Here is a 12,408-nt window from a genome sequence, read left to right as displayed (position 1 = left end):
CCTCATTCAAAACTTTGGCTTTGGTAGGAAAGTTTGTTTTAGTAGCAGATAATTTATTTACGAGTACATTCGATCGTTTTAATTAGAGAGTATGCGAAATAAAATATAATAACTGTTTCTTGTACGGCATTTAAATTATATTCGTTATTGAATGTCATTCATTCATATTTATATGAAAATTGAGTTATAAGTATTTTAAATGAATTGTTGATTTCATTGACTATTTTTGAGTTTGAAGGGATCCTACATGAAATATTTCAGAACACAGTGCATTTCTTCAATGTCCCCCCTTTTATTTTTTGAACGGGTCAACTCAAAAAATTGAAATTTGGGATAATGAAATTAATGCATGAATACTTTATTTTGAAATAAAATAGACAGATGGAAGTTTCAAGATGGCGACTGGGGTCTTGTGATACATCATTTTGAAGCTCCTAACTTCTCAACCTTAGAATATGAAGTCAATATCTTCGCCTACTACAAAATGGCGGAACATTCAATAATTTCCTGAAGACAAACACATTAATATCGGTATTTCTAGAAATATTCCTTTTTATCTGTCATATGGCAATTCCACAATCCGATAAGGTTTGTCGAGTTTTTTTTGTTTATAAAAACGACAAAATTGAAAGCGATTTTTATTTACGGTACGACGCTTAACTTTCACGGGACCGAAAGGATTTTCAATGAACGTTTTCCGAATTGTCCTATTTGTAGAAAATATTTGAGGGAACTTATATCCAAATTCAGAATTACCGGTAGTATACATAACAAAAAGCCCCCAGGTCATCCGTCCATTCCGAAAGAATAGCAAGTGCAAATTATTGGTGAGATGGTAGTAAATCCTGAGTAGTCTACTTATTCCGTCGCGAATGTTTGTGAGGTGTCTCCTTCTACTGTGTGGAGACTTTTGAAGAGGAATAGATATCATTCATACAAAATTAAAATGGCAAACCAATTAACTGAAGATGACCCTGATCAAAGAACAGAATTCTGCGAAATCATGACGAAAACCATTGCAAGGCATCCTATCTATCTCCACAATATTTGTTATAGTGACGAATATAAATTTTTTTCAAACGGCAATATTCACAGACAAAATTGCCGTTATTGGAGTGACACCAACTCTCACGTTTTCCGGGAAACACATACCCAATATCCAGAAAAAAATTAAAGTTTGGGCAGGAATATTGGAAAACCATATTGTAGGACATCTATTTATTGATCAAAATTAAACAGGGGAACTGTATTTGAATATGCTGGAAACTATTGTTGATCCTCTCATCACTGAAATCGTCGAAGCGAATCCTAATGAATTCGATATGGATATTGTATTCCAACTGAATGGAGCACCACCGTATTCCTCAAGACCAGTAAGAAACTATTTGGATACAACTTTTCCCGGTCGTTGGAATGGCCGTCGAGGTCCTACAGAATGGCCAGCCCGCTCGTCAGATTTAACACCTTTGGACTTTTTTTTTGGAGCTATTTGAAGCAAAATGTGTACAAAACTGAGCCTGCTTCGAAATTGGATATACGCCAGAGAATAATAAATATTTGTAGATATATTGACGTTACTGTGTTCGGTGTGAAATATCTGATAGGCTACTCATATGTCAAGAAGTTCAAGGCAATCATTTCGAGCATCTTCTGAACTGACCTCAAGCGTATTACCTCATATTATGTAGTTAAATGTCAATGTATTCAGGCAATTATTAAAAGTTCCGCATTTTGTAGTAGTTGAAGATATTGACATTATATTCTAGGGTTGTGGAGCATTTGTTAGGAGCTTCAAAAAGACGCGTCACAAGACCGCCCCTTTCCATTTATTTTTTTTTCCAGATGGCGTCCAGTCACCATCTTAAAAGTTTCATCTGTCAATTTCACTTCAAAATGAAGTATCCATGCATTAATTTCATTATCCCAAATTTCAATTTATTGTGTTGACCCTTTCAAAAAATAAAAGGGGGGGCATTAAAGAAATGCACTGTATATGGAATTTTGTTCCTTGATGTTTTTGTGTTACGAACATTCCAAAATCTAAAAGATAAATGAATATAGATCTAGAGAGCATCTGCTTCAGAAAAATTTCAGAAAAAATATACCTAGTTCTTGAACATTTTGCCTTTGAAATAATAGGAACATGCTAGGTGAGGTAGGAAAGTCCTCGTTAATTGTTGGCTCGCACAAGTTTAAACTTCTGAGGGTTGTCGTTTATAGAAAGATGACCAATGGTCAAAGGATCATTTCACAGAATAAAAAATATAATTCATATAGATTCATATACATTCAAGGTGTCACAATAATCGTTTTTTGGTCATTTTTCCGTCTTCAGCTACCTACGATCCATTTCCTGAGTTGTCTGGGTTTTTCGTGGAGTTCTTCGGTGACAATTTTTGTTTCATTCCATTCCATTGCGTGATCACCAGATGATCTTGAAATTTAAAGAAAATACACTTTAATTTGCTCCAATAATCAATTCAATTTCATACTATATTCCATATTTCTCAAAAAACAATTATAACCTTACATCCGTTCACCAATAGATTTATGGAGTTAAAGTGGTGATATATTATTGGATATCAACATAATTCAATTTAAGTTATGGATGTTTTTGAATGACAATAAAACACAGGTATCGAATTCAGAGTAAAGTTGCCTAGTTTTTTTATTTCTAATCAGTTAAAGTCTGGTTAGTGATGATTATTGGCAAATTTTAGAAGAATATAATATACTCAGGTCTGCAGACTCATGAATAAAAATATACAGTACTCTTTATATTCGGACAATTCGGTTAGAAATTCAAGTTGCGTTATACGAGATCTATTCAAAAAATTAGGTGAATTTTCATTTTTCCCAAGAAATATTTAATAATTCATTAAATTTAATTTTGTTCCCTTCAAAATAATCACCCTCAGTGTTTTTTCCAATTCTCGAAACAGTTATTATTTGCATTTTGTGGTATGTTCTTGATCTCTCAGCGATTCGATTTTCTCACTCGTCGCAAAACGCCGTCCTTTCATGAGTCTCTTCGAAAATGGAAACAAGAGAAATTTGCAGAGGACCAAATCTGGTGAATACGCAGTCTGAGGCATGATTACGGTGGTGTTTTTGGCCGAAACATTACGAATAAGCAATGACGAGTGAGCAGGTGCATTATCGTGACACAAAAGCCATGAATTGTTTTCTCACAATACCAGACGGTAATCGAAGTAAATATTGAGCAAAAGTATGACATTTTATTTAACTTGGCGTGTTTTTTTTGTCTTGGTTGTGCTGGGCTCCTCCATTGGAATGATTGGACAGTTATGACCCTTTTAAACAAATCACATCTCGATTTTTTTGTGAAAAGCCTGTACCATTTTTCTGACTCAAGAGTACAATCACCGTATGCCACTGTCAATATATGGAATGTTTTTCACCACTTAATTCCATTTTCTACACAAAATTTGATGCAAATTCTTTGAACATGCGAAATACTTCTAACTTTTATTCTGAATTGCTGAAACTGAAACCGGTATACCAAAATTATTTTTTTTAAATCGCTAATCGAATGTACGTAGCCTGCGAAATTTGAACATTCACCACATTTTTTGATCAGACCTCGCATGAGATGAAAAAGTGTTTATACAGTACCTCCCAAATGTGAGATATGATCTGTTTAAATCTGTTTTTCCATTAATTAGCTGTCGCCCCCATACGAACGACAACTCTCAGAAGTTGAGAAACTTGTGCGAGCTAAGGACTAACGAGGTCTTACCTTTTAACGTGTGATTCCTAACACGGTGATGTTATCGATGAGTATTTTGAATTGAAACTCGAATTTTTTTCAAGACTATTGTTAACACATTCGAAGTTATATATAACTGCTCAACTTTCATACCATCTGCGCGATTTCGAACAACAAAACTTCACTTCAGAAATAAATCATATCTTTTTCACATTATGCATGTGACAATAGATCGCAAACTTGAACAGCGTGGCGACAAGTGCTCTTATTTGTGAACACACCTGCATGAAAGCGTTGAAGTAATTCTAATTTGTGTTAATAATGTATTCAAGGAAAACTTCATTGGAAGATTTTTAGTAAACAGTTTCATAAACTAGCTCTTTCAGGCATGTCTATACTTAAACCAAAAGTTTTCAATTGTGAAGAAGCGAATTTCTTATCCATTAATCAATAACACACACAAAGATGGAACATTGTTGATAGCGCTGGTTTTTATTAGTATGTAGGTATGGTATATATGCCATCAAGGCATCAATGATGTAGGCTATTTTTCCTTCATGACTGAAATCAGAAACTGTCTTGAGAAAAAATGACCCTAACAATGTAGAAAATTATCGGCCCATTTTTCTTCTCTTTTTTTTTTCGAATTAATTGACAAAGACGATTTATATTGAGATATTGAGATCAAATTCTGTTATATATGAAGTCATGTCATTCAATATTACGACGGCCAGTAAACACAGTTTCAGCTGTAGACTGTACTCCACTGGCTGCAGCATAACAGATTACTTTCAATATATCAGTAATAAGACGAACAGTAGAAATGCCAGTTAGAGCTTTTCGACCTACCACAGGTCTCGTCAACGGTTCTAAGTTAAACCACGAATGTGGTACCCAACTCCTCTTGAAGAATGAGCCTGAGTAAAATGGACTCTCTTACGAAGTTATCTGTGGTATTGACACAAAACTGAAATCTCCTTCATCCAAGATAAAGTGAGTGTGTCTATTCGACCCATCACCGAAAAGCGAACGTGTTTATTGTGGCTCTCACCTATTCACACTCGACCAAATAAACCCAGCTTTTCAACGGACCTATTAGTTTATATGGTAAGTGATCTTTCAGGTCAGATGGTAAGAGTACGTCTCTGCCAAACTCTGAAAACTTGATTTGGCCCCCAGCGTGGCAAGGACCAAAGTATGTGCTCTGCTGTTTCATCATTTTCCAAACAGAGGTGACACACTGTCTTCCGACAGTCCGAGTCTCTACATATGATAATTCAGACGACAGTGACCTATGAGAAGGCATCGTAGTTTATCCCTTCTATAGTCCAACGACTGTTTGGTTCCAAGCTAGAGTGGGTCAATTCTGAAATATTCTGCCATCCTGGTGTTCAATGTTTGTTTGGCAAAACGTAAATCAATGCCACTGGCCCGATGAAGCTACTTGCAGCACCCTTCTTTGCAAGGGAGTCAACAGCCTCATTGCCTTCCAGGATAGTATGGCCTGCAATCCAGACCAGAGACAATTCGTTGAGTCTTCCAATTAAGGAGAGTCGTTTTTGACTATTTGCTACCAATTTAGACGTTGCTCCGTAGGAGCCAAGAGCTTCCAAAGGTACGCACCTACCATAAACAAACTTACCAATTTTCCAATTAACCAAAATTACCTAATCTCTATTTCTGGGAAAAAACTTATCCTAATCTACTTCTCGGAGCTTTTTTAATAAAAAACCTAGCCACATACAGGCAAGTTTCCAACCTTTTTACTCCAAGACGGAGTGAGTGAAAATTCCAGAGTGAAAGCAACCCCTCGTTGGCAAAATCGTTTAATCGTGGCGGTCTGTTGCAAAGTCAAACTTCTCCATCGATCATCGGGAGGAAAATTGCCTTCTGTTTTTCTCTGTAGTTGTCACAGCAAGGCAACTTGATGACATCAGAGCACCAGAATGATTCGTTGACCAACGCCAGACCGCTATTTCGTCATAGATCCAATCAGTAGTTTTAGGTTGAACCACGAATGCATTGATTGAGGAATGTTGGTATATTATTGAGTCTTCATCATTAGGAATGTTCAAAGAATAAAAAATAATTAGTTGTGACATGTGATCTACATAAAAAAACAAATTCCGCGTATTTCACATGTCCCTGGAATAAATATTGTTTATGGCATAAATTTCAACGCTACATCGACATTCAGGTGAACGATTGCGTTACTGCAACTGTATGGAATTAATAAACCCAATAGTGCAAATATGTTGTTTTGCTTCTTGGTTCGATAAAGTAGAGCATACCTTTCACAGCTGTTCATTCAAAGAACGAAAACAAGTTAACTCTGCATATACCTAGTTATCAAGTGCATGTGATGCTCTGTTGGAGAAAGAATATTTGTCAAAAATTTGATATTGACGAAACATTTCTTTTATTTCAGGAGAGCAAGGTAGAAACGGAATTTCTGGCTTGAAATATATTCAAAAAAACACTGTTCCCAAACGCTTTACAACTAATATATTTTGTCACGCATATATATGCAATTTTGTATTTAGTTACACTGAATAACACAAAATTCATATAAATGATATCAATTGAAAAAAGTTCATTCTGAAAAAAATATTAATCAAAACAATTTTGAAGACAAACCTTCATTTTCTTATTTTCAGAGCATAATAATAAAATTTCAGATATTCCATCTTTAGGGAGGCAGCATCTACATTTTTTTAGAATATCTGAGTTTGTGAATATTTTCAACAGTTATGACGATTAACCATTGAAACAGAAAACGATAAACAATGGGTTCACAAAGTTCATCAAAACAACGGAGAATATGCCTCTCATTGATTGGTATCGTGAGCCTATCGGTTCTGGCAGGTCCCTAAACTACTGGTCGTACCATAAACAGTCGACTAAAATTAATTTGGGCAAAAAAAAACGCATTTTCCAGATTTCCGATCTTTCGTTCCTTTGAAAAAACTTCAATATTCCATACCAATTATTCATTAATAACTCCTATCCATATCCTCTGTAGAAAATCTTATTTAGAACGTCTTCCAGTAACGTTCAACTTTATGGTAATAACAACCAGTTTCATCAAACTCCTTTCCAGTGTAATGGTATAATGGTAAATTGTTTTTCTGAATAAATAAACTCCTATGAATTTTCAATAAAAATTAGTTTACTGAATGTCATGTATGAATTGTAGAAGTGAATATATTGGTCAAACATCAAGACTACTCAAAAATAGGATTATTTCTCACGAAATCATGTATTCAAAGAAGGTTACAAAATGGACTACAATTCTACAAAAATTTTAACAATTAAAAAAAGGAATCTGAAAGATTGTTCATGTAAATGTCATTTATTTTATAATCAGAGAACTGATATCTACCACCTCAGCGAAATCTACGCCTTTTTGCTTGATATAGAAATATACCTGAATTCCAAAGTAGTGATACTTCTGAAATTTCCCTAGAATAAATTATAAATTTCAGTCCTTTACATATATGAATATCATAATATTGCCTTTCAATAAGATATTACTTTCGGATCCAATTATCAATCATTATAATAAAACAAGTTTCTCTTCAGACAACTGAGAATTGTGGAGTACTAATAATTAAATTTGAAGTTGATACATTTGGCATTGAGTTTTCTCATTGTTATCCTTACATTAACAGCAGATGTCTCTCATCACACTTGCACCAGAACTGTTCCAATTGTTCTATAGTTTCAACATGGACAAACATATCCTCAAACTGAATTTCTTGTCTCTCTCTCTCTTTCTCTTTGGTACCAAGCACATGGTCCCCTACCGGTAAATTATATTTTGAACACATTCAGATGTTTTACCCAGTTTTATCCAGAATCCAGCCTATTTTGACTTAGTGACTTGTCTGATTATACTGACATGTATTATTTTTATGAATTTCACATCTTTTTTGACACGACCATCCACAACAACAATAAGTTTCAACATTGTAAATTTCAAAAGTCGAACTTTCAACACCATTGATCATGAACTATTCGGCCGTTACTTGATGAAGATCCGTGGTAATTTCTTAAACTGCACTCTCATAAACCTACCTACAAACTGTAAGTAAGAGGGATAGCTAACAGTTGGCTGATATCACATCTTGATGGAAGAAGACAATTTGTAGTACTCAACTATAACAGATCTGATATTCATATCGTATCTCAAATAGTACCGCAGGAATCAGTTCTCAACCCACATGGCAGGAGTGTGTAGTATGCGCTAAACATATAGTTCAGCTATTTTATTATCACTGTTTCAATTCAAAGTTACCATGAACTCCAGTCTACTTATTAAGAAGAATCAAACATAATTTCAACAAATGACTACACTTTTAGCAGTAACAATTGATCATAAAATGGTGTGGGAAGAACATATTCAGAACGTGGTTGGTAAATTGAACTGTTTGTGCTTTTAACTTAGACAGCTACGTAACTTCAACCTTTGTTATCCAGAAAAGAGCTTTGAGAATACTATTCAAATTGAAGATGTGTGACTCGGAAGGCCTCAGCAGAAATGAAATAATAACAATATTTGAAATATGCATTCTAGAGACTGTCTGCTCATTTCACAAACATAAAGAAAAGTTTGAAAGCCATACAAAAAGGTCTACGCGTAGTGATGAAAAACTTGCCCTTCCACTGCCCACATCATGACCAGGCAGTTTCAAATCTACAGAAGTAGACAAATATATAATCATCTACCAAAACATATTACATCAATTAATGAATTTAAAAAATTTTGAAAATCAGTAAAGAACCTTGTTTTGGGAAAGTGCTTCTATAGTTTGGAAGAGTATTTTCCATACAAATTCTAGTCTTTCGGTATACCACGATGTATATTACGAGTTATGTCAAGTTGTTATGTTATTATGTATTTTTGTGAATACTATATAATCTTAAAAAACAACATTTTATATATTCTTAACATTTTATGTATTTATAAACATGACACCCTTTGTCGACAAATTGTATTACATTTTAGACAATAAAGATCTATCTATCTTGTTCAATCTATACCCGTCCTTTCTTTAGGCCTCGTTTTCTGAATATCATGAAGCAGATTTTTTGAGATGTATGATGGAAATTAAACTCCTGCATCATATAAAATTATTATAAAAAGTGTTGGTATTCGAACACGACAATGCCTTTATTTACAATCTCATCATAGATAAATGTTCTCAAAACTTAGAACATCCATAGCTATAATACCAGAAATAAGGATAAGGTATATCAACCATCATTGAAAATGACTTGGGAACAGAAGGCACCTGAGTTTTTGTAAATTAAATGCTTCAATGGATATCTGAAGATCCAGGAAGTATGAATAAACTGCGAGCCAAGGCACATCCCAATGATGAATCTTCACTCGACCTGTTGAAGTTTTTTCAAATGAATGTGAAATGAAGTGAACTATTTTTGTAATTTTGATTCAGTGCCAACTAGTCAGATAAGCATCTATATTCTCCTCAATATCCCTTTGAATTGTAAATATGTGTTAGTTATTCTATGTTATTCTATTCTATTCTGTTCTATTCTATTCTATCCTATTCTATTTAAGTCTATGTTATTCTTTTCCATTCTATTCAATTCTGTTCTATTCCATTCTATTCTTTCTATTCCATTCCACTCTGTTCTGTTTTATTCCATTCCATTCCATTCTGTTCTATTCAATTTTGTTCTGTTCTATTCTATTCTTTGTTATTATATTTTATTCCATTCCATTTCATTTCTTTTCATCCATTTTATTTCTTTTCATCCATTTCATTCTTTTCTATTCTATTTATCATATTTCCAATATGTAACATTAGCTATTCGTCCCGGCTCCGCACGGGTGCAATACTGATACTAAATATTCTACAGATTGTCTTTATTTACAACGTTCACAACTTTTTTTTCAGTAGACTATAATGGGGAATATTCCTCCTGACGAAAATCAAGTAGTTTTCATAAAAGAGCTCTAAAACAACGCATTTTAAAAAACTTATCATTTCAACCTTTCTCCTTAAAAAAATATTTGAATACTTAAAAAAGAGGAATGAAATAATAATAATATATATATTTAAAGGGATTCGTTTCTATTACACCATTTGGCAACATCGGTTATAGCTAATAAAGGACAATGAATGTGTTACCTGAATGAGACAAACAAAGATGACAGAGGCGTGCTGTTCTGTTTACTTATGTTTCGAGTTCCGACACATTCTGTGACATATGACATTTTGTGCACCTAATCTATCTTGTTTCATATAAATAAATAACAAAACAACTGTTGTTTATGTGGCTTGTGGAGGTGGTATTGAACTATAATTTATATTTTGCCCTAATTGTTGATTTATAAAGATAATTTACCTTTTTTTAAGTAGAATATCTAGGTACGTATAAATTATTTAAACTTGATATAGGCGCTGTTGCCAATATGTGAATTAGAAACAAATCTCTTTAAAAATTGAAACCCAACATTTGAATATCAATTTGAATACTTTTCGAAGTGAATTTGAAAAACTCATGAATTAAACTCAACTTTATTTTGTTCAAACTTGCATTTGCTGTAATAACCCAAATTGAGGAACATTCCCCATTGGCCCGATACCGCCGCAACCGATGGCGCCCCAGTTGGAATATTTAAAAATCCGTTTGTATTGCTTATCTATAATACAGGGCTATTCAAATTCGTTTCTGTACATGGGGATCTCGTAAACGACAAGAGATAGAGTGTTGGTTGAATTGTGGCAAAGTTGCGTCTTTTAGAGACCTATTAAAAGATGTAAAAAAATCGAATATAGCTCTTTCGATTCTGGAGATATACAGGAAAAACCAATAAATCCCAAATTATATTTTTGCCTATATCTTCTTTATTCGCAGACTTATTGAAAATCTGTCCACATTTTGCTATTGGCACTTGATGTGGGCAGCTTGAAAAAGCTAATGTCTTAGCGAAACATTTTCACGTCTCCCTATGTACCGTAGAGTTTTTCGAGAGTTTTTTTTTTTCATTTTTAGGTACCTATTCATATTTTTTCCATTGCTCTGAGCGTTTTCTACAATGAACTTCGAATAAGAAAACCTTTTATGATTATCTGAAACATATCTACATTATTAAAACACATAATAAGTAGAAAAAGAAATTTCACTAGTTCGGACTTCCATTGTCTACTATATAAAATGATTTGATATCCCTGAAACAACTAAAAAAGAATAATTAAAAATTAATAGCTGAAAATGGAAAGCAGGGATAAGTGAAAGTATTTGAACGACCTATAAATAGTCATCTCTCGGAGGAATCAGTCCAGTCATCACCTGAAGACGATTGTAGATACTAACAATCGAAACGTCGTGAACTAACATGACTTGGAATCTCTACACTTTTTATTTTTATTTTCTTTTTTCATTCCTTTATTTTTATTTTGTTTTTATTTATTCAATTGTTCTATTTTTACTTGTAGTTTATTTCACTATTATTTCATTTCAGGTTTATTTTGCTCAAATAATTGTTATTTTCAGCTATTCTTTTTTAATTAATTTTTTTTTAGTTGTTTCAGGGATTTCAAATCATTTTATATAGTCCGTCCATAGACAATGGAATTCCGAACTAGTGAAATTCATCATGAAACATTGTCAATCACCTTCAAACAAACCAGAAAAAGAAATGATAGCAATAATAACATCCGAAACGAAAACGTTATAATTATAGTAATGAAAACTGAAATAGAGTAATGATTTCGCATTGTTGCGAAATCATTCAAAATCCTCAATCTCGTGTCTTCCACATTTTCTATCTCTCTGCCAGCGTAAATCCTAGTTTTCAATGTCCCTCATAGAAAATAGTCCAAAATAGTAAGATCTGGTGATCTTGCTCTTATTGTCCCATTATTTGTCTCGAAATGGAAGGACTCCAAAAATAACATTCATTGCGCCATTAATTTTTTTGTGTATATAAGTTACTTCATTTCAATTTTCATTACAATTATAGTGTTCGTTCCGGATGTTATTATTGCTATAATTTCTTTTTCTGCTCATTGAAACACATATAATATATTTTTGATGTATAGGTATGTTTCAGATAATCATAAAAGGTTTTCTTATTCGAAGTTCATAGTAGAAAACGCTAATAGCAATGGAAATATGAAAAAATATGAATAGGTACCTAGAAATGAAAAAAAAAACTCTCTAAAAACTCTACGTTACATAGGGAGACGTGAAAGTTGCTATTGTATTTTTATTTAACTCAGTCAACCAATTTCCAGGGCTGTAATTTAAAAGGGAATAATTCACCCAATTATAATCGAATATTACCGAAACATCCCGAAATATAAAATAAAATTTAATTTCTCAGTATAGTGTGAACGTCTACGATCCAACAACTACAACAAAAAATGCAGGTCAGTAATCAAAAATTCAAAGATGGGGGTGGCCCAAGTCAGATTCATGGACATAGACCCAAGATTCATGGACATATTCTGATAGCCCACATCAAGCGCCAATAGCAAAATGTGGACAGATTTTTAATATGTTTGCGAATAGAGAAGATATAGGCAAAAAAATAATTTGGGATTTTTTGGTTTTTCCTGTATATCTCCAGAATCGAAAGAGCTATATTCGATTTTTTCACAAATTTTCACAAATTTTAATAGGTCTCTAAAATACGCAACTTT

General features: G+C 33.3%; 1 protein-coding gene and 1 long non-coding RNA gene across 7 annotated transcripts in view; one reads left to right on the top strand and one right to left on the bottom strand.

Annotated features, from left to right (window-relative positions):
- LOC111504252 (uncharacterized) overlaps positions 1-12,408 on the top strand; it is a 650,330-nt gene that overhangs the window by 287,696 nt on the left and 350,226 nt on the right. The window lies entirely within an intron of this gene.
- The window catches only part of LOC111510963 (uncharacterized), a 68,818-nt gene continuing 58,664 nt past the window's right edge, over positions 2,255-12,408 (bottom strand). Inside the window, exon 3 of the long non-coding RNA XR_012466048.1 lies at positions 2,255-2,434. This is a non-coding gene — a long non-coding RNA (uncharacterized lncRNA). The remainder of the gene's footprint in view (positions 2,435-12,408) is intronic.

This window comes from Leptinotarsa decemlineata, unplaced genomic scaffold (assembly GCF_025532065.1).
Source record: "Leptinotarsa decemlineata unplaced genomic scaffold, Ldec_3_MD MMD2_tig00003335_RagTag_RagTag, whole genome shotgun sequence".
Lineage (NCBI taxonomy): Eukaryota > Metazoa > Arthropoda > Insecta > Coleoptera > Chrysomelidae > Leptinotarsa > Leptinotarsa decemlineata.
The sequence above is the reverse complement of the archived record's forward strand: the minus strand, read 5'-3'. Positions and strand labels throughout refer to the sequence as shown.